Source organism: Alligator mississippiensis, chromosome 11 (genome assembly GCF_030867095.1).
Source record: "Alligator mississippiensis isolate rAllMis1 chromosome 11, rAllMis1, whole genome shotgun sequence".
Lineage (NCBI taxonomy): Eukaryota > Metazoa > Chordata > Crocodylia > Alligatoridae > Alligator > Alligator mississippiensis.
Window position 1 is genome coordinate 38,393,683 of NC_081834.1, and position 18,639 is coordinate 38,412,321.

Genomic DNA, 18,639 nt, shown 5'->3' on the forward strand with positions numbered 1-18,639 from the left:
GGTCCCAGGATCAACCTCTCGAGCACTCCGCTTGACACCAGCTGCCAACTAAACATCAAGCCATTGATCACTACCCACTGGACCCAGTGATCCAGCCAGGTTACTATCCTGGAATCTTCTGTCTCCTAGACTGCAAGACTACCTCCATCTTTCCAAAAGTAACCTTGCACTACAGAATTTTCAAGGAAGTCCTGTACTTTGGGAAGATGAATGGGTCAGGAGTGAGAAAGGCAGCAGGGAGGAGAATCCATTTCCTCCTCTAAGGATCATTTATGCATTTTACATTAAGCTAGTATCACATAACTTACAAAAAGTAGTCCTTGAGACATGAATTACAATGCAGAACATTATTGTCCCATGTGTGCTTTAACAATCAGCTCATAGTGTCATGTTCCATCTTCCTCTGACTCAGTGAATCTTGAATTCTTTTCTAAAGAAGGGCATAGCTCCAACAAGAGTAGAGGGTGCCCCAGCCATGCTTGCAGATAGGATGGGAGTTAGAATACTTCACTAAGAGATGGGAAATGAAAAAGCTGAATTTTTAATCTTTTGTGTTCCGTGCAACTACTCCAGTCCCTGGGATACTGTAACAAGTGAGGAATGTGGCAGCAACATTGCCTGGTGCGAGTCAAAAGAAAGCAGCAGGTATCACTGCACTTTGCGTGGAGTCTAGTATAAGAGGTACATGGTCACAGGTGACTGGTAGAAGGGGCACGAGGCAGGGCATGTGCCCCCCTTGAGATTGGCCCACAACTCTGCACCACTCAGGGCAGGTTTTTTGCCATGTAGGCCAGCAGCAGTACTAAACCTCAGCATAGAAGTATAGGAGTAAATATGGGTCTTCTGGCCCACCCCCAGACCCACCCACAAATTGTGGCCCCCCAAGACTCAGAAGGCACCCACCACCCCTGTACATGGTAGATGTTTTCTGGTCATAAACTAAGGCATTTCTGATATGTAAAGAAGTAGAATTTTGGAACTGGGGAACAATAACATCAAGCTGACATCACTTCAGCACTTAGTTGCCACCACAGGTTGGCAGAGGCTGAACAGGCATTTTCAGAGTTGCAATTCTGGATTTAGGTCCCTAAATTCCACCTTAGTCTTTCATCAGTTGCTTACATCCTTTTAAGAATCAGCTCTAAATCTTCAATTTCTTATAAAAATAGCAAGGAGTCAATCTACATTCTGAAGGCTTATGGAGTAGAACTCCAATGGATGACTCCCATTTTTGTCAGTGAGAGTTGAGCTAAATTAAGTCCTGATCCTGAAAACAAAACATATGCATTATGTACCCATGGTAGTAGAGGATCACTAGAACATAATGAACCTAGAGTAAACCCAGAATACACCTCACACCATCCAACTTAACTAAAAATCTACCTTTATTAACATATTAAATGTATTAATAGTTTCTACATAGAAGGAGAGAAAAAATACACTTAGTTCAATGGTTCCACCCAATCCCAGATGTTATTCCACTTAATAGAAAAGGTGGCTAATCAGTTCCTGAAAGTAGAGGGTGGTCATCTGTGGGTAATGGCTGTTTTTCAGTCCAGATATTGTTGGAAGACTACACAAATACAACTTCCTTGTTGCTGCTCTTTTATGCTTTTTCTTTAACTTTACTCCTCTGATTAGTCTTTTTTTTTCTGGGTACTCTTGATTGGTTTCCCCATGATCATCACTCTGTTCATGTTTTTTTCCTGTCAGCCTATTCCTTTATTCCAACAAACCCATTACATGCACACATCTTAATTTGGTCTTTACCAGTGTTTTAATATGGGCATGCCCCAGGCTCCCAATTTGGTCTGTCCATCAACTCCAGAAGTTCCAAGGCCTCTGCAGTCAAGTACTGTCCAGTTGGTCCCCTCTTACCACCCTCCATTAACATATCCAATCATGTCATCCCTCTCATTCAATCGGTTAGTCCCAAGTCCAGTTAATTTGAACTAGTAACAAGGCTCACACTATACACACCTATGTTGATAATGTTAGAACACAAGCTGCCTGTAATAGTGAGCTGAAGGCTATTAGTTGATAGTGCCGATACAAAATGAAAGAGAAAAATTCAAATAATAATGAGGCTATACAAAAATGTGAGCGATGGTTAAATAAAGCTGAGTACAAAAGAAAAGTTAAAATAATACTATAATTCACCACTCAAGCAGGTGCAACTAAAGCTAAATGTAACAAGCTACCCCAACACAGAAGATTAAGTTTAAGTACTTAAATAATGACTTTCACTGGAAGTCACTGGGATAATTCTTTTGCTTAAAGACACACACCTACCACCTATTTTGTAGGACTGGGACCATAATGGCTTTATGAATACATCTGTAAATGATATTTTGGAATATAGTTTCAAGCACCTCTCCTTGCCGTAAGGGAAGCCCTGCTCTTTCTTCCCATACACAAGCTAGAAATGGATTTTTAAGCACTCTGGAACAATTTTGCAAGGGATTCCAAATTCAAGCCAGGGACTGATCTGATTTTCATGCTCTTGGGCCAGATTCTCAGGAACTGGTTTATATCAGCTAAAGATCTGGGCTTGCTGCTCTATGCTGAATCAGAACAAAAGCCAGGATCAACCAAGCTTCAACCTTTTGGGAGGATTCAAATTCTTATCTAGAATAAAACTGTAAGGCTGGGCCTCTCTCTAAAAAGCAAGGGAGAACAAGTTCATTTCTTTAAATTTGATACTATTTCTACATTGTTTCAATCTGCAGATTGATGCACATTAGGTCATTTCACTGATATTTATGAGAGACTTCCATAAGGTTTAGGAAACTGGGACAGTAACATTTCCCTTCCCGAATCAGTTTCTGTTTATTAACAGAGAGACCAAAGAATTCATTGATTTCTGCTGGTAGAAAAAATTACTTTCTTCAAAGACAACCCTGTCCTTTGGGAGCTAGAAGATTTCCTTAACAAAATTTTTTAAAATGAAAAATGCATGACTTTTATAGAAAACCTTGAAGTGAATCGCTGGATTTTGAGCTTTGAAATTCTTTGCTAATAGAAGCAAAGAAACCTGAAAGAGCAACTATTTAAATATTAACTATCAATATACTTTTCTACAACTATTTGCACACAGTCATTTCTGCTAATGTGTTTCATATGAGTTCTTTAAATAGGATTTTTGGCTGACATGATGCAATTTAGATCCAAGATACCCAAAGAAGCTTAAGAGTTAAAAAGCCATGCTGGTCATGAAGAGAAGCATTCTGCTGCTGGCTCTTTCACAGGCTGATTTTATGACCTTGGAAAGACGCACAAGGTTTCTGTGCCCTATTTTTTGTATTTTAAATAGATACATAATATATTTAACAAGAAAGCTGAGAGTGTTAGTGTAGTAGAATTCCAATTACTATTTTATTTTCTATAGCTAAAACATACAGAAGTTCTCAGTTTTGACTTATTTACATGTCACAATAACAACTGTGTGTGGAAAACACTCCATGCAGAAAGCACTTACGGTCCTGAACATTGTAAATATCAGAGTTTGTTGAAGCGATTGGAATAAGCCATCTTAGGCTCAATCTGTTTATTAAAGAAAAATCAGCACAATACAGAAAATACTGTCACCATACTGTACCAACCTGGAAAATAGTCTCACAGCTATTACATCCTCTATCTGTTCCATATGGTGAGTTCATATCTGCCTCTGTTTGTTTACAGCATATAGAACATCCCATTGCATTAAATGCAATTCAATCTATTTTTCTCTTTTCCTATCTTGAATGTGTGTGGGCTGGGGGCGAGCTGGGCCCATATTTGCGCACGCGGACTGCGGCCAGCAGCCCGGGCACGTGGGGCCGGAGAAAACCGCGGGGCGGTAAGGTACGCACGAGCTAGAATTGGTTACGGAGGCGTAGTGGTTGATTGAAAAGATTATTTACTTACACCCAAGATGGTCGCGGTGTAGGCTGGACAGTTTTCTAGGTGCAGCTCTGCTTAAATCCTCGTTGGAGGACTCTGACAAACTCGGTTCTTTGGCCCCGGAGTGGTTTAGGCTCCACGGGTTCGGCAATTCTTTCCTCACGGAGTGGCTGAATCTCCGTAGGTTTTGTTCGGTTCCCAGGTCCCCCGGAGCTGTTAAGACTCCGTGGGTTCGAAAATTGGGCATATAGGATAGGGATAAGTCTAGGATTGCGTTCGGCGATGGGGAGAAGCTAGAGGCTGTTTAGACCTCTGTTGCCTGCTTAAGAAAGGCGCGTTGGGTCCGCAAGGGTTGGAGATCTTCACACAGTGCGAAGTCTCCTCCTCCTGGCGAGTTCTGTATCTCTCCAGTTTTCCTCTCTCTCCAGCTTGGGCGGAAGCTACCCAAGCCTTTTGTACGGCTAGCAAGCCAATAGCTAGCCGCCACGTATGCCTACATTTAGACCCAGCCAATAATGTGGCGCAAATCTAAATACAAATGGCGGGAACTCCTTTGCACCGTGCATCTCTGAGATGCAAAAGAAATGCACCATGCAAAGAAGCTGCAAATTGGCGGAAAATCCCCCGTTGCACCAGAGTTCTCTCCCGCAGCAGAGAACTCTACCGTGCAAGGAAACTGCAATTTTAATGGGAACATAATTTAGCGTTGCCGAAGCGCACACAAACAACAAATCACAACTTTGGGTTGTGACAGAACGGACCTCAACAAGTCCAGTGCAGAAACCATGATAGCTTAGCTACTGGTAGATAACCATAGTAGAACACAGCATGATTGCAAAGCATTCTAGAATATATGACATTAGCTAACAATGTAATCGAGAACCCATTCCTAAAAATCCTTCATGTATATTTTCCCAGGGTCTCTCTGTTCCCACAAAAGCAAAGCCCATTTGTAATAGAACTGGTGCCCCAGAGGTGGACATCATGTCCCTGGTGGCAACTCAACTCCTCTAAGGTACCTTCCTTTTGCTCTCACCTGCCACACCTTGATTTTATTAACAAAATTTAGAAAGGGAGGCTGCCCAACTGTCTTAGAGCATGCTGTAACTTGTCATCTTTACCCACAGATCCCCCTCAGACCCCACTGTTTCCAATCACTCTTTCCCACTAGATGGGCCGTCTTGGCCCACATGCCCCAAGGCCACCCATTACCTTATAGGTAAATCACAGCCCCTGAACCTCCCCTACAGCCATGTTCATACCTTGCAGGCATTGCTGGTGACCACTTCAGTGGGCACCTTGCTTAATGCCACCAGGCCACATTTAGGCCTCTATTTCCTTTTTGGGGCCTCAGCCTTCCCAGCTTCCACCCCACTGCTCTGCTTGGTCCTTCTGATGTAGACCCACTATACTGGGTCTGGCTCCTTAGGCTCCAGCCCTCATCTCACCTCTTGGGCTTATATCTCTGCCCCCCCTGGCCCCAACTTCTAACCTTCTCTGGGCTGTAGGCTCTCTAGTGCTATTTTTCCCCCCTCTTGGACTATGGGTTCCTGGCCCTGGTTCTTGCCTCTCTTGAGTTATGGGCTCCTGGCCCCAACTCTGCCCCTCTAGAGCCAAAGGCTCATTGGCCCTTTCTCTGCACTTCTGGGGCTATGGGCTGACTAGCTCTGTATAGTTTTGCTTTTCTCTCCCTTGCTACAATCAACCCCCTGCCTCCTGGCAGGGTTCAAGATAGTCGCATGCCCCTTGGGCACCACTGAGACCTCCTCTCATCCTTTACCACTAGTTAAACTCAAACCACAAACATAAGTGCACTGACTGTAACTTAGTTCTCTAAGCCTATTAAAACTCTAATACAATTATCACCCATACTGGTTCAAATCTTCTACCAGCCCCTAGCTCCCTACTTGCAGCTTAATAGTCATAGCAGGTTCTCACTCAGTCTCTCACCAGCAGGGCTCTTGCTACAGAGCTTTCCTCTTCAGCTTCCAGGGCCAGACTGTTTTTTCCGGCTCTGGCCTAGGCTTATATGCCCCGGAGTCCTGCCCCCTTCCAGTCATGTGACTCCCTGGGCAGTCTTCAGGTGCCCTCTAAACTGCTTTGCTTACCAACCTTCAGGATGGTCTATAGCATCAGAACTAGGCACTGCAGTAAATTCCCTTACTACTAACCCAGGTTACTCTCCTATTGATAGAGTGAAGCAATGATATAATCTACTGTATACAAAAAAAAAAAAAAAAAAAGTCATGGACTAAATATAGACATTGGATTTATGATGCATTGGGACCTGCCTAACATCAACTCGCCAGCTAAACCCTCCTCTTTTAACCAGCTATTCTCATTCTCTTCTCCCCACCCCACCTTCCATCTCTCATCCTTTGACTACAGCTACATTCATTCCCCCCACCCATCCACACCTGTCTCATCTACTGACCACCTTAATTTACATTTTAACTGTCTGGCTTTCTTGCACATGTACTGGCCTCTTGGCTGCTTTACTACTCCACCCATGAAGAGCACAGACCATCTGTGCAGACGCTTCCTCAGCCTGACAAAGGCTGTTTGTGTCTAAAAGCTTGCTAATAATTTTTCCAACTATTTGAGTTGGTCTAATAAAAGATATCATATTTACCCAAAGAACTTTGTCTAGCACAGCAATAGGCACTTCTCATTAAGAGAGCTCTGGCTGCTTATCTCTTTATAGCTAGCCCTCCTCTTGACTGCCCAAGTGCAATTTGCCTCTGTTTTTTCCTCTCTCAGTAGCAAGAGCTGTAGTTTCCCAAGTTGGGTCATTACAGAGGAACTTGTGAACAGCCTTCCCTTTCTGAACAGCCAAGCATAAGAAAACATACAAAAGTTTCAAGGTTATCTATTACCCCAGGTAAAGAGAGGTAGTTAGCCATGTTAATCTGTACTTCGGCACAGCACGGCAGCATCTTATAGACTTAGTCAGAGAGGCATGAGCTTTCATTATAGCCCATTTCAAAGGCTATGACGCATCTGACTCCAGAGCAGCTGATGAAGTGGGCTGTAGCCTATAAAAGCCCATGTGTTTCATCACCATGGGTATACATACTTCTGTTACTTCAATATTGCTGAGCCATATTAGGGAGGATTTAAACATGTTAGCTTGGTACTGGAAGCAGTTCAGTCATGACAGCATGGTACTAAGTACTTCCACAAGTATAGTAGCTTCCACTGAGCTCCATACTGCCACAGCTAGACTGCTACCAGAATCCAAATTAGCTAGTTAAAGGCTAGCTTGAGTAGAACCATGCTATACAGCAATCACAATATGCTCCAATAAGAGGTGAGAATAAAAGGGGCCAGGACCAAGGCCCCCACATCTAAGCCCTCACCTCAATTACTGAGGTTGTAGTCCTTGTATCGCAAGAAAGGAAAGCAAGCCTACAGGGGGTCTGGCATCTCAGGGACAGGCCCTAACCTACTTTTTGGGGGAACTGCCAGCCCAATGAAGTGTGCTAGTGGGAAAGGCATCACAAGAGCCCTTGGCTATGTTACAGTTTTGTTAAATTGATTTTCCTCTGTCTATTTTGTGCATCACTGTTCATGGAGTTCCATGGAACAGACTCCTCCCTGCGATAGGCCCTATGGAGCAGTGCTGTACAGGCCTTGCTGAGCTTCCAAATGCAGAGTCCTGGATTCCAGACTCAGTCTGGGCAAGGGGAAGGACAAGACAAGCAAACTATGGATTATTCCTGCCCTTTCCTCCCCCTGACTTTCCCCACCTCCCCAGGCTATAAAAAGTACCACAAAGAGCCCACCCAGTAACTCAGGCTCTTGGGTGCAGGCCTACTAACAGCAGGCTCATGGCTCTTGTCCCCAACAGCTTCTTGCAGTTAGGTTCTGGCTTAGGGGTGTGGCTGGCCTGACCCCCTCCACACTCCAGGCAGAGCAATACCCAGCTCCTGAACCCACCCAACCAATATTGTAGGGTACAAGGAACAACTTGCACGTGGTCTGACCTAGCAGTTAGGCCACCAGAGGGCCAGAGCCCAAAACAACTAGCTATGTTAAAGACCAGGAGTCAGATATGAAGTCACCAGATCCAGGGGAAAAAATCCAGAAGCCAGAGTTCAGGAACAGAGCAAGCAGGGTCAGGAAACCAGAAAGCACAGGAGTAGAGAAGCTTACCAGAACAATCCTGCAGAGGAGCTTATTAGCTAGCCTGCAGGCAGTTTGCACAGATGGAAATAAATAGAGAGGGTACTCTCCCCGTCAGCCAATCAGGAGGCCCAAATCATAGCCAACTGAATCATTAGCTGGGGCAGTGCTGCCAGCCAGCCATAATCTCAGGCAGGTGTAGCCAACTAAGCAATTAGCCCAGAGCCTTGGTGTCCCAGAGGGCCTGGTTCTCCTTAACCCAATCACTGAAGATCACAGCTTCAGAAGACTTCTGAAACTCAAGCCCTTGGCAGTAATTCCATGGGGTCTCCACAGCACCAGACAGTGATATCATTTGATTATATCCAATAGTCAGCCAAGTGAGCACTATAATGCACTTGTATTTCTTTCTCTTTATACATTCTTTGAGGAAAATACTGCAGTTCCATCTTTAACATCCTGATATTCCATCATTCCTGGCAGATTTGTATAGATGTTTATGTTTATTACCTTAATGTAATATAGATGACTCTAATCTCCAGTTCTTGATTTAGATTCTGCCATGAATTCCCACATGTGTGCTTAGCCAGGAGAGGACTTTCTCTCTGGATTGTGTCAAGCAGTTAAAGCTTGGCAGTGTGTTGGGTTGCTTTTTCAGTATTCCAATTATTCTTTCTATATCTCATTTTCAAAGCTAATAAAAACAAAGGTCAGTGTAGCCTCATTCTTTGGCCATCCTTAGGCATAGGCCAAAGAATTAAAGAGCTCTGTATGTGTTTTAGCACCACTTTATTTTTTTCCTAGTGAGCTTCCATTTTCATGTGTGTCCAGTCAGTCTCAGTGGATCATTGTCTAACCTGGCTCACACAGCCTAATCACACCCTTCCTTGGATCTTCAGCATTTTTTTGGTATGACCAAAATACATCCAATATTTCTGCACCATTCTTGATATCAGAGTTTGCAATTCATATCCTTTTCTTTGTCATCCAGGATTCACAAATATATATGAAAAAAGTATACTGCAGCCTTTGCAATTCTTCCCTGGATGTTCCTCTTGTGTTTTAATTATAGAGAACTACCTTCTCCATTTATCTCAGAAAGAAAATACTACAACTTACCTGCTGTAAATCAGCAGAGCTCCCTTGAAGTTAATTGAGGCTTTAATCTTTCATTTCACATTTTAGTGCTTTTATGCCATTTCTCTGTATTGCTTCATCTGCACATACATGTACTCAGAACAGCTTTTTCTTGCAGTACCATAAATAGCATCATGTCAGAAAGAAACCATTCTGGATCATACCATGACTTTCAAATGGCAGCCTATATTGGTAGCAGAGGAAGGGTGGGGAAGATTTGGTACATTAGCAGCAGCTCCTGGATGCTGTTAGAAACAACAGTGAATTGTGTGTTACTCTTTTACCAGCATTTCTTTTTATATCCTGCCTTCTAGGAGGCTGCTTTATTTAATTTGGAGGGGAGGGGGGTTCTTCCTGTTTTTCCTATTTTTTATTTTGGTTTGAGTTAGGCTCATTACTCCTGGAGGGGAGGGAAAGGCAGCACCGGTCCCAGTTCAGCAAGTATCCATATTTGGCATTCCTGTTAATTTCAACAGCTGTTCCATGTAGAGAGGTCAGGCAGGATCAGGCCAAAGTACTGGTCCTTATTCAAGCTACAGAGAGAATTCTACCTAGCTAAGGAACTCAAAGTTTGATCAAGATTATGATTATGTAACAACTGGGGGTCTCTAGAACACAATTATTTGAGTTGGTTTGTATAATTTGCCAAAGTCAGTGCTCCTGCCTAAATCTCTTCCAGAATCATATCAATATTGTCACAGAATCAGAGCAGTAGGGCTGGAAGGGACCTCCACAGGTCATCTCGTCAAGTGTTTCTCAACTGGTGGGTCACAACCCGAAAGTGGGTTGCAAGAATATTTGAAAGGGTTGCCAGCAGGTCCCCAGAAAAACCCATGAAAGCACAGGTTTTCCCTTTCAGGCTGTCAGTGTTCCAGCTTGCAAGCAGCTGCTTGGGATGACTGGAGGCAGTGGGTGCACGTGCATCTGTGCACACAGACACACATGGACAGCATAGACTGAGGTCGGGTGTTGGGAGCAGCCCCAGCTGCTGGATGCCGGGAGCAGGGCTACAGCAGGGCAGGAGGGGAGAAGGCACCTGGCCCTTCAGCAGGGGAAGGAGGCGGGGGCAGTCCTTCACAGAGGAGTTGGCAGCATGGAGCCAGAGCTGGAGCCCATAAACATGAGGGCCTGCACTCACTGCTCACACTCTGCTCCAAGCAGGATGGGGGCAGCTGGGGGCCTCTTCCAGCAGGGCTGGGGGTGGGCCAGGGACTGAGGGTTGGGGGTGAGAGGTGCCAGCAAGACCAGGGGGCAGTGGCTTGGGGGTGAGGGGCACCAGCAAGACCAGGGGCAGTGCCTTGGGGTGAGGGGCACCAGCAAGACCAGGGGGCAGTGCCTTGGGGTGAGGGGCACCAGCAAGACCAGGGGGCAGTGGCTTGGGGGTGAGGGGTGCCAGCAGGGCCCAGGGGGACAGGGGACTGTGGGTCAGGCACTGGCCAGACCAGGGCGTGTAGGTTGGGACAAGCCATAGATCTTGGCAAATGGGTCCCAGTACAAAAAAGGGTGAGAACCAATAATTTAGTCCAATCCCCTACCCGAGGCAGGATCATCCCTATCCAAATGATCCAATACAAATCCAGTCTAACTTCTTAGCAAAACTACATAGTCAACCCTGACACAACACAAGACATAACACCTCTGACAGGCCCCTGACTCACCTACTGCTGTGCGGACATCCTCGTGGCCAGGCTGGTGGTGAACCAGCTGGCACCATGTGGCCAGAAGAGGCACCACTGGTTAGTCCAATGCTAAAAGGCTCTGGGCAGAAGTGTAGAGAGAGGGAGAAACACCGGCGATGGAGCCATAGCCAGAAGTGGCCCAGTGTGGCTGGCCTGGTCCAGCAAGCCGAGAGGAATGGTACGTGCTAAAGGCACTGACAGAGTGCCAAGAGAGAACCTGGGCTAAGTACAGACAGTCAAAAAGCCCATGGCTGAATTGATTCAGTCTTTGCAGGTTAGTCTAAACTGCAGGGACTGAACTGATAAGAAAATAAACACACATTCACTTTTGATTCAGGAAATGCAGCCACATGTCTGCAGTGGCTCAGACCAGAAGCCAGGGCAGGGTAGGGGGCCCTAGAACACACCTCCCAGCCTGCCAGCTGCTGCCAAAGGAAAGGAACTGAAGCTCCAAGGCTTTTCCCCTCCTCCCTCCTCAAAAAAAGTGGGCATGATGAGGCCCCAGCCAATGCTCTGCCTGGGTGGGGTGGAAGGCAGTGGCATTGAATGAATAAAAGCTTGAACAAAAATATTTCTCTCTCTAAAAAACTATAAACTAAAATGCAGCCTGGACTGTATGTTCACTTACTCTTCCTGTGGCCCCTAAGGTCTCTGGGATTTGCAGTCCACAGCCACAAGAGCAGGATTCTGCAGGGTTGCCCCTCACTTCTTCTTCCTGCTTCCAAGTGCTTCTGGGATTTGTAGTCCCCATTCACAGCTGGCACTAAGTTTTAGCAGGGCAGCTCTGTATTGGATGGAAAAGTGAGTATAACCCTCCTCCCTGGCCCAGACCCCAAGATGGGTTTTCCTGGGGGGCCGTGAGCCAGACAGTGAGCCAGCCTTCACTGCTTCAGCTAGGGAGCAGAGGGGCAGGGTCAGCCCTGCTCTCTGGAGCAAACAGCACAGCCCAACCCAATCCAGGGCTGAAAAGTATGCTGGGGGACTGTGATTTAACTTGAAGCAGGAAGGGGTCTGGGACAAAAGTTTCATAAACCAGTTTGACCTAAATCAGTTAAGTCTGATACTACATTCAACCAGGTTTATATTAAACCAGTCTCAACCATTTTGGGACTGGTTTATGTGCACTAAACTTCTGTTCTGTTACAGGTTTAAACCAGTTTCTGATCACTTAAACTGGTTTATGAGTAACTTCTGTCCCTAGTCCTGGAGGTGGATTCCTTGACCAGTAACTCTTCCTGGGTCCAAAATCCCAGAATAGGGAGTGAATCCTAGGTCCCCCCAGGTGGACCTGCATACTGCGTTTGACTCCGGTTGAATTGCTGCAGCTGGTAAGTCAGGCAGCAGTGACCCCATAACACTGCAACGTGACACAGCCCCAACATGACACAGCTCAGGCAGTGAGACATGTCCACTGATTGACGCAGTGGTAGTGAGCCTGTCACACACCCATAGTTACCACAGATAAAGCATGGGAACCATGGCAGTCAACATCCTTCTGCTGTAAAGCTTGTTAATACACAGGGAAGAGATCCCAGGAAGAGAGATATGTCCCTGGCTCTAAATGAAGCCAAAAACCTCCACAGCCTGTATCAAGTTTATGGGGTAAAATTCCTTCCTGACCCCAAATATGGTGAGCAGTGTGACCCTGAGCAGAGAGGCAAGACCTTCTCTCTAGCCAGGAGCCCCTAGTTTTAAGTCCTAGCAGGAGCACTGGCACACTCCAGTCAAAATCCCTAGCCTTGGCTGCAGCCAATACCCAACCCCTTTTAGGAAGGCTTAAAAAACCCTGACACATGTAGCAGCATAGGGGAAGAGGATGGCATTCTCTCCATGCAGCAATCATGTCATAGCATCAGCTATGTCAGACCATGTAAAGTCACAGTCTTCCTTAATTTGGTTAGAGCAACAATGACCTCTAGTGGCCATTTTGATTCATCAAGAGCATTTTATAGTATTTCCAAAGTCTCTCCTCTTTCAGATTCTGCTTCAAACGTAATGTCCTCTGAAAGATCCCACAGTGAAGGATACTTAGTAAATGCGCAACAACATTCCAACCCTACTGATAAATATAAGCCATATGTCTGTCATCAACAGTTTAATTATTACCATTAATAACTCCAAGGGTTTGTGTAGTTCTCGGATTGAACTGTGGAATGCGTAGAAAGACAGGAACTGAAAACATGTAGCACTTCAGAAAGCACTGATTTTAATTTAAATTACTGTTATCACAGATCAAGAATTATTTCATTATCTTTGATAGGTATTTCTCAATACAGATAATATTGTCCTCTGAATTGTAACTGCATAACTACATTACAAATATGTATGGAAACATATTGTTTGGTTTATTTAATAAGTCTAAATATTATATGAGCTATTCTTTGATTATTGCTACTGCTTTGTTTCCAGTAGCTGATTGGCTACATATTATAACAGGTTATTAACCTTCTTCAACTTATTCTGCATGCAATACAGATATAAAAGCTAGGCTACCCCTAGATTACCGCCTCCTTTTTCCGGGCATCCAAAGCACCCAGTCGCCCTGGCTGACAAAACAATCTGCCCTGCCCACATCAGAGAGAGATCGCCTCCTCCACATAAATGAGTTGAAAACTGTAAGAGTCTCTAGACAAAGCTGATGTAACTGGACGCTGTAAAGGAAATGGCTTCCCGTCTCCCAGATGCCTCATTCAGCTTCCTCCTGTCTCCTACATTCTGCTAGAAATCTCCTGTTTATTGGGAGGGCAGGGGGGGAAGGAGGGGTTGTGTGTAGTGAGCACTGCCAGCAAGCGGACTGTTCTGCAGGGAGGTGGTCTTGGTGGGGAGAGTGCAACTCGTGCTGGGATTGCTGTCAGCACCGGGAGCCCCATTGAGAGTCAGAAGTCGGTGGTGGTGGTGTACAGGGCTCCAATCCCAGGCATTCCAGCATCACATCCTTTGACCCCAGCTGACTTCCTGCCCCTGGGCCTGGGGGCTGGACTTGATGATCTTCCAAGGTCCCTTCCAGCCTTAATATCTATGAAATCTATGAACATTTCAAAAGATCTATTTTTTTTTATATTTAAACAAAGATTTTACTCACTATAATCTTTTGACATCCTGATTTCAAAACACTACAGACAAAGTTGATAAGACTGTACAAAATATATACACACACCTCAGGGATCCAATGACAGCACAAACTCCTCAGGCTCTTGGCTAGCATGCTATCATTCAAACCCCTTGGTGTTTGAACTCCATATCATTTGAACCCCTTGGCTATATAGCCTTTATAGTTCAGTAATCTGTGTAATAGGTTGGAAGATAATTCATCTCAGGTTGGTAATGACAAAAACATTACCATCTGAAGGCTATTTGATGGCCTGTGTGAAATGCATTTTAAATCTCAGTCTGTTTACCAGTGGAGCTGCATGTTGACCAACAAAGCTGTCTTGGTGGGCTAATAGCCCACCTTGGTGTGCTATGTACTGTCATATAGCAGGTCCAAGTTCAGCACATAAATGGGCATCCCCATGCTAGTAGGGGATGGGAATACTAAAAGAGCTATTAGATCTAATTTCTTATGTGAAACAACCATCTGGTTGGAGAGATCCTATCTGATCATCAGAAAGCGAGGCCAGTGAGTTCCATGAGGCCTTATAATGATGAATTTTAGAAGTAGCTGTGGATTTCTTCTCCAGCTCAGTCAAAAGTTAACTGTCTTTTTCAAATGGGTTTGCATTCACTAGCTCCTTTACAAAGAAAAACCATGAGGAAAAAATATTTCAGAATTCTTAATACTTTGAGGGAAAAAAATAACATGATTCAGGCCCTGTTATATACAAACAATAAGCTAACACACTCCAAACTGGGACTACAGGCTGGTCTCTGAGGGCACCTGCACGCATGCATCAAGGCTGCTCTAATGCACTGTAATTAAATCGAGTCTGCTGGAGCCTGGTAATTACTGTGCTCCAGACACTCCAGTGCCTTGTGTATCACCATCCCCATGCTGAAAAAAGGCAACAGGGGCACTTTAAGTAAAGCTTGTTCAAAAGCTTTAATTAAAGTGCCCCACCACCATTTTTAAGTGTGGGGATCCTGAAACACAAGACTCTGTGAGTGCTTTAATTCGAACGACTCTCAGAGCCACTCTAATAAGTGCCCCCCCCTCCCCCCAGCACATGTATAAACAGCCTGAGAAAGTCCATTTTCATTAGTGTATTTAAAGCACTGGTAATGTTGAAGATAAGAAGCCAAAGTCTCCTGTCAAATAAACCTCTGCAACTCTACTAACCTCAAAGCAACTGAGGGACAAGACTATGATGTATAACTTTTGAAGTGACTTATTCAATTTCCAAAAGAAGCCAAAAACATCCCATTGTTGTTTCACAAAGTTAGATTAATGCTCAACTTAAATAGAGAACAGAATGGAAAGCTTTATGCACAGGAACACAGCTTTCAGAACTGTAACCATCGCAGACTTAAATTAACTGTGAAAGGCCTTTCAGCATTTCTTTAAAGGTATGTGTGAATGGGAGCAATTTACTTGTCTCAAACACTCACACTTCCTAGGGAAGTGGTCCTCGCTCCTACCTTAGGTAAATTCAAAAAGTTGGACAAACACCTGTCTGGGGTCGTGTGAGCCCAGTGTGTGCTCCTGTCAGTGGTGGGGGGTCAGACTAGATGATCTGTTCAGGTCTCTTCTGACCCCAAACTACTATGAAACTACTATGAAACTCCCCAGCATGGAAAGACAGGACACAGAGAGTGGGATGATTGATGAGTATCCTTCCTCCCTGCAATCTCCACTTTCTTTTGGGCAGGTCAGCCCCTTGCAGAGACCAGGAGATCATGGAGACTGCAATTATTACAAACCATGGGAAGGCTTCTTGTACCTTTCCTCTCATTCTTGTTTGTGCACATAACCAATATTACCAGAAATATATTACCAAGCAAAGTCAAGCAACTGGAAGACTACTTCTTGTTAATTAAGACAGACAAGGTTCTTTGGGTGAATCTGGTATCTTTTATTAGACCAACTTAAATAGCTGGAAAACAATTATTAAGCAAGCTTTCAGGTTCAAAGTTTCCTTAGCCTGACCCTTCGTCAGGCTAAGGAAGCTTCAGCAGTTGGTGTGTGCTCTTCCTGGATGGAATGAAAAGTAAAGAAGCCAGGGGCTGGGCTGGTCTGTATACAAGACAGGCAGTCAGTGAAAATGTAAATTGAGGAATCAATGGGTGAGAGACAGGCGGCGGGGAAGGGGGATGAATAGTGAAGTACCTGGGGAGTCAGATGCTAGGCAGGTTGTAATGTGTCATAAATCCAATGTCTATATTTAGTCCATGGTTTTTAGTATCCAGGAGGTTGATGAAATGGAGCTCATAGGCTCGTCCCTGGGAAGTGTTGTGCAAGTTTCCCTTGAGAATCAGGACTGAGAGATTGGAGAGAGAGTGGCCCTCCTGTGAGAAATGTGCCCCCGCCGGTAATTGGGTATTTCTGTCTTCGATAGATTCCCGGTGTGCGTTCATTCTGGTGCGCAGTTGTTGTCTGGTCTCTCCTACATATCTTCCATCAGGGCATTTTGGTGCATTGGATGAGATATATTACATTTCTGGAGGTGCAGCTGTAAGATCGTGGGATGCTGATGGCTCTGTTTTGGGGTGTAGTAATAGTGGGGGTGGTGGAGATGTGTTGGCAGGTCTTGCATTTCTTGTCCTGGCATGGACTGGATCCTTTTGGTGTGTTCTGGGCTTGAGGAAGTTTGCTTCTGGTGATGAGGTTGGTGAGGTTCAGTGCTTGTCTGAAGGCTAGGATGGGTGGCTCTGGGAAGATCTCTTTAAGAATAGGGTCTCTGTCTAGTATGGGTTGCAGTTGTTTGAGGATTTTCCATACGGGTTCGAGGGAGGGGTGATATGTCATAACAAGCGGTGTACGATTTGTGGGGTTTTTCTTCCTACTGCAGCAGTTCTTCACGTGGTATCCGGGTGGCTCTTTCAAACGTGCAATCTCTCTCTCTGGAGGAGTGTCCTTGCTGGGTGAAAGCCTTTTTAAGATTGGTGAGGTGGCAATCCCGGGTGTTCTCTTCAGTACAAATGCGGTGGTATCTGAGGGCTTGGCTGTATATCACAGCTTTTTTGGTGTGCTTAGGGTGATTGCTGGTTCTGTGCAGATATGTATGTTGGTCTGTGGGTTTCTTGTATAACATGGTCTATATTTTATCATTCTGGATACTGATCATCGTGTCTAAAAAGGAGATGCTGGTGCTGGAGTATTCTAGAGAAAGTTGGATGGAGGGATGGTGACTGTTAAATTTCTGATGGAACTCAATCAGAGATTGCAGGTTTTCAGTCCAAATGATGAAGATGTCATCAATATATTTTAAGTATAGCAAGGGTTTGATGGTGCAGTTCTTGAGGAAGTCTTCTTCCAGGTGGCTCAAAAAAAGGTTGGCATACTGTGGGGCCATTGGTGCCCATAGCTGTTCCCATCATCTGGAGGAAGTGTTGATTATTAAAAGTGAAATTGTTGTGTGAGGATGAAGTGTATAAGGTCAGTAATATCTTTGGGTCTGTATTCTGAGTTGTAATCTTGTTCCTGTAGATATGTAAGGCAGGCTTGGATGCCGTCCTGGTGTGGGATGTTGGTATATAGGCTGGTAATGTCCATGGTGGCTAGGAGTGTGTTGCTGGGAAGGTGGTCTATGTTTTTAAGTTTCTGTAGAAAGTCTGTAGTGTCTTGTACAAAACTCGCTCTGTGGGTGAAGAGTGGTTTTAGGATTGATTCAACAAAGCCTGATATTTCCTCAGTTAGGGTCCTGTGGTTGGATATGATAGGTCTGCCAGGGTTCCCTTGTTTGTGGATTTTAGGAAGCATGTAGAAAGTCCCTGGGTTAGGTAGCGGGGGCATCAAGGTCTGTAGTTTTTCTTGTAGTCTTGATGGAAATGATTTGATGGTATTGTTGAGTTTCTTGGCGAAAAGGGGAGTAGGATCTTCTTGTACTTCTTTGTAGTAGGTGGTGCCAGAGAGCTGTCTCTTGGCTTCCTTTATGTAGTCTTCATGGTTTAGGATGACTATGGCTCCTCCTTTATCTGCTGGTTTTATTACTATTTGGTGGTTAGATCTTAGAGATTCTGTGGCCTTTTTCTCTGGTGGAGAGAGGTCGTTGTGGTGGCGTGTGTTGCTGATTATTTCATTGTTCATTCTTTCCCTGAAGCAGACAATGTAGCGGTCAAGGTTAGGGTTTCATTACAGTGTCCAATCTGATTTTTTGGGTGTTTTTTGGTGTTGATCTTTTCCTGAATGTTGTCAGAGGATGAGTTGTTGTTGGGACTGGGTTCAGTTTGGTCGTGGAAATATTCCTTGAGGCAGAGGTGTCGGAAGAATTCTTCTAGTTCTCCAAATTGAAGTATTTTATTAGGGTATTTTTCTGGACAGAAATTTAGGCCTTTAGAAAGGACAGATTTTTCAGTTTTGGTAAGTGTGTGTGTGGAGAGATTGATAATATTTGTGAGTTGGTTGTTGCTTTCAGTTTTATCAAGTCTGAGGTTGGGATGTTGTAAGGTGTTGGTGTTGTTCCTCTGATGGTTGTTTTGTGGCTGGGGAACTTGTTCTTGGAATAATTTGTTCCATTTCTTCTTTATATGTGGGATGAATGTTGCAGAAAGTTTTGCGTAATCTCTTTGTATCCATTGTATATTATTAGGGAAGATGATTCCATTTCTGTCTTTTAAGCTGTTGTAGTATGTGGTGATTTCCTTCCTGAGTTGGTCTCTTTTGGAGTAGATTAGCTGAAGTAGATGATTTCTAATTTTCTCTGAAGTTCTTCTACATAGC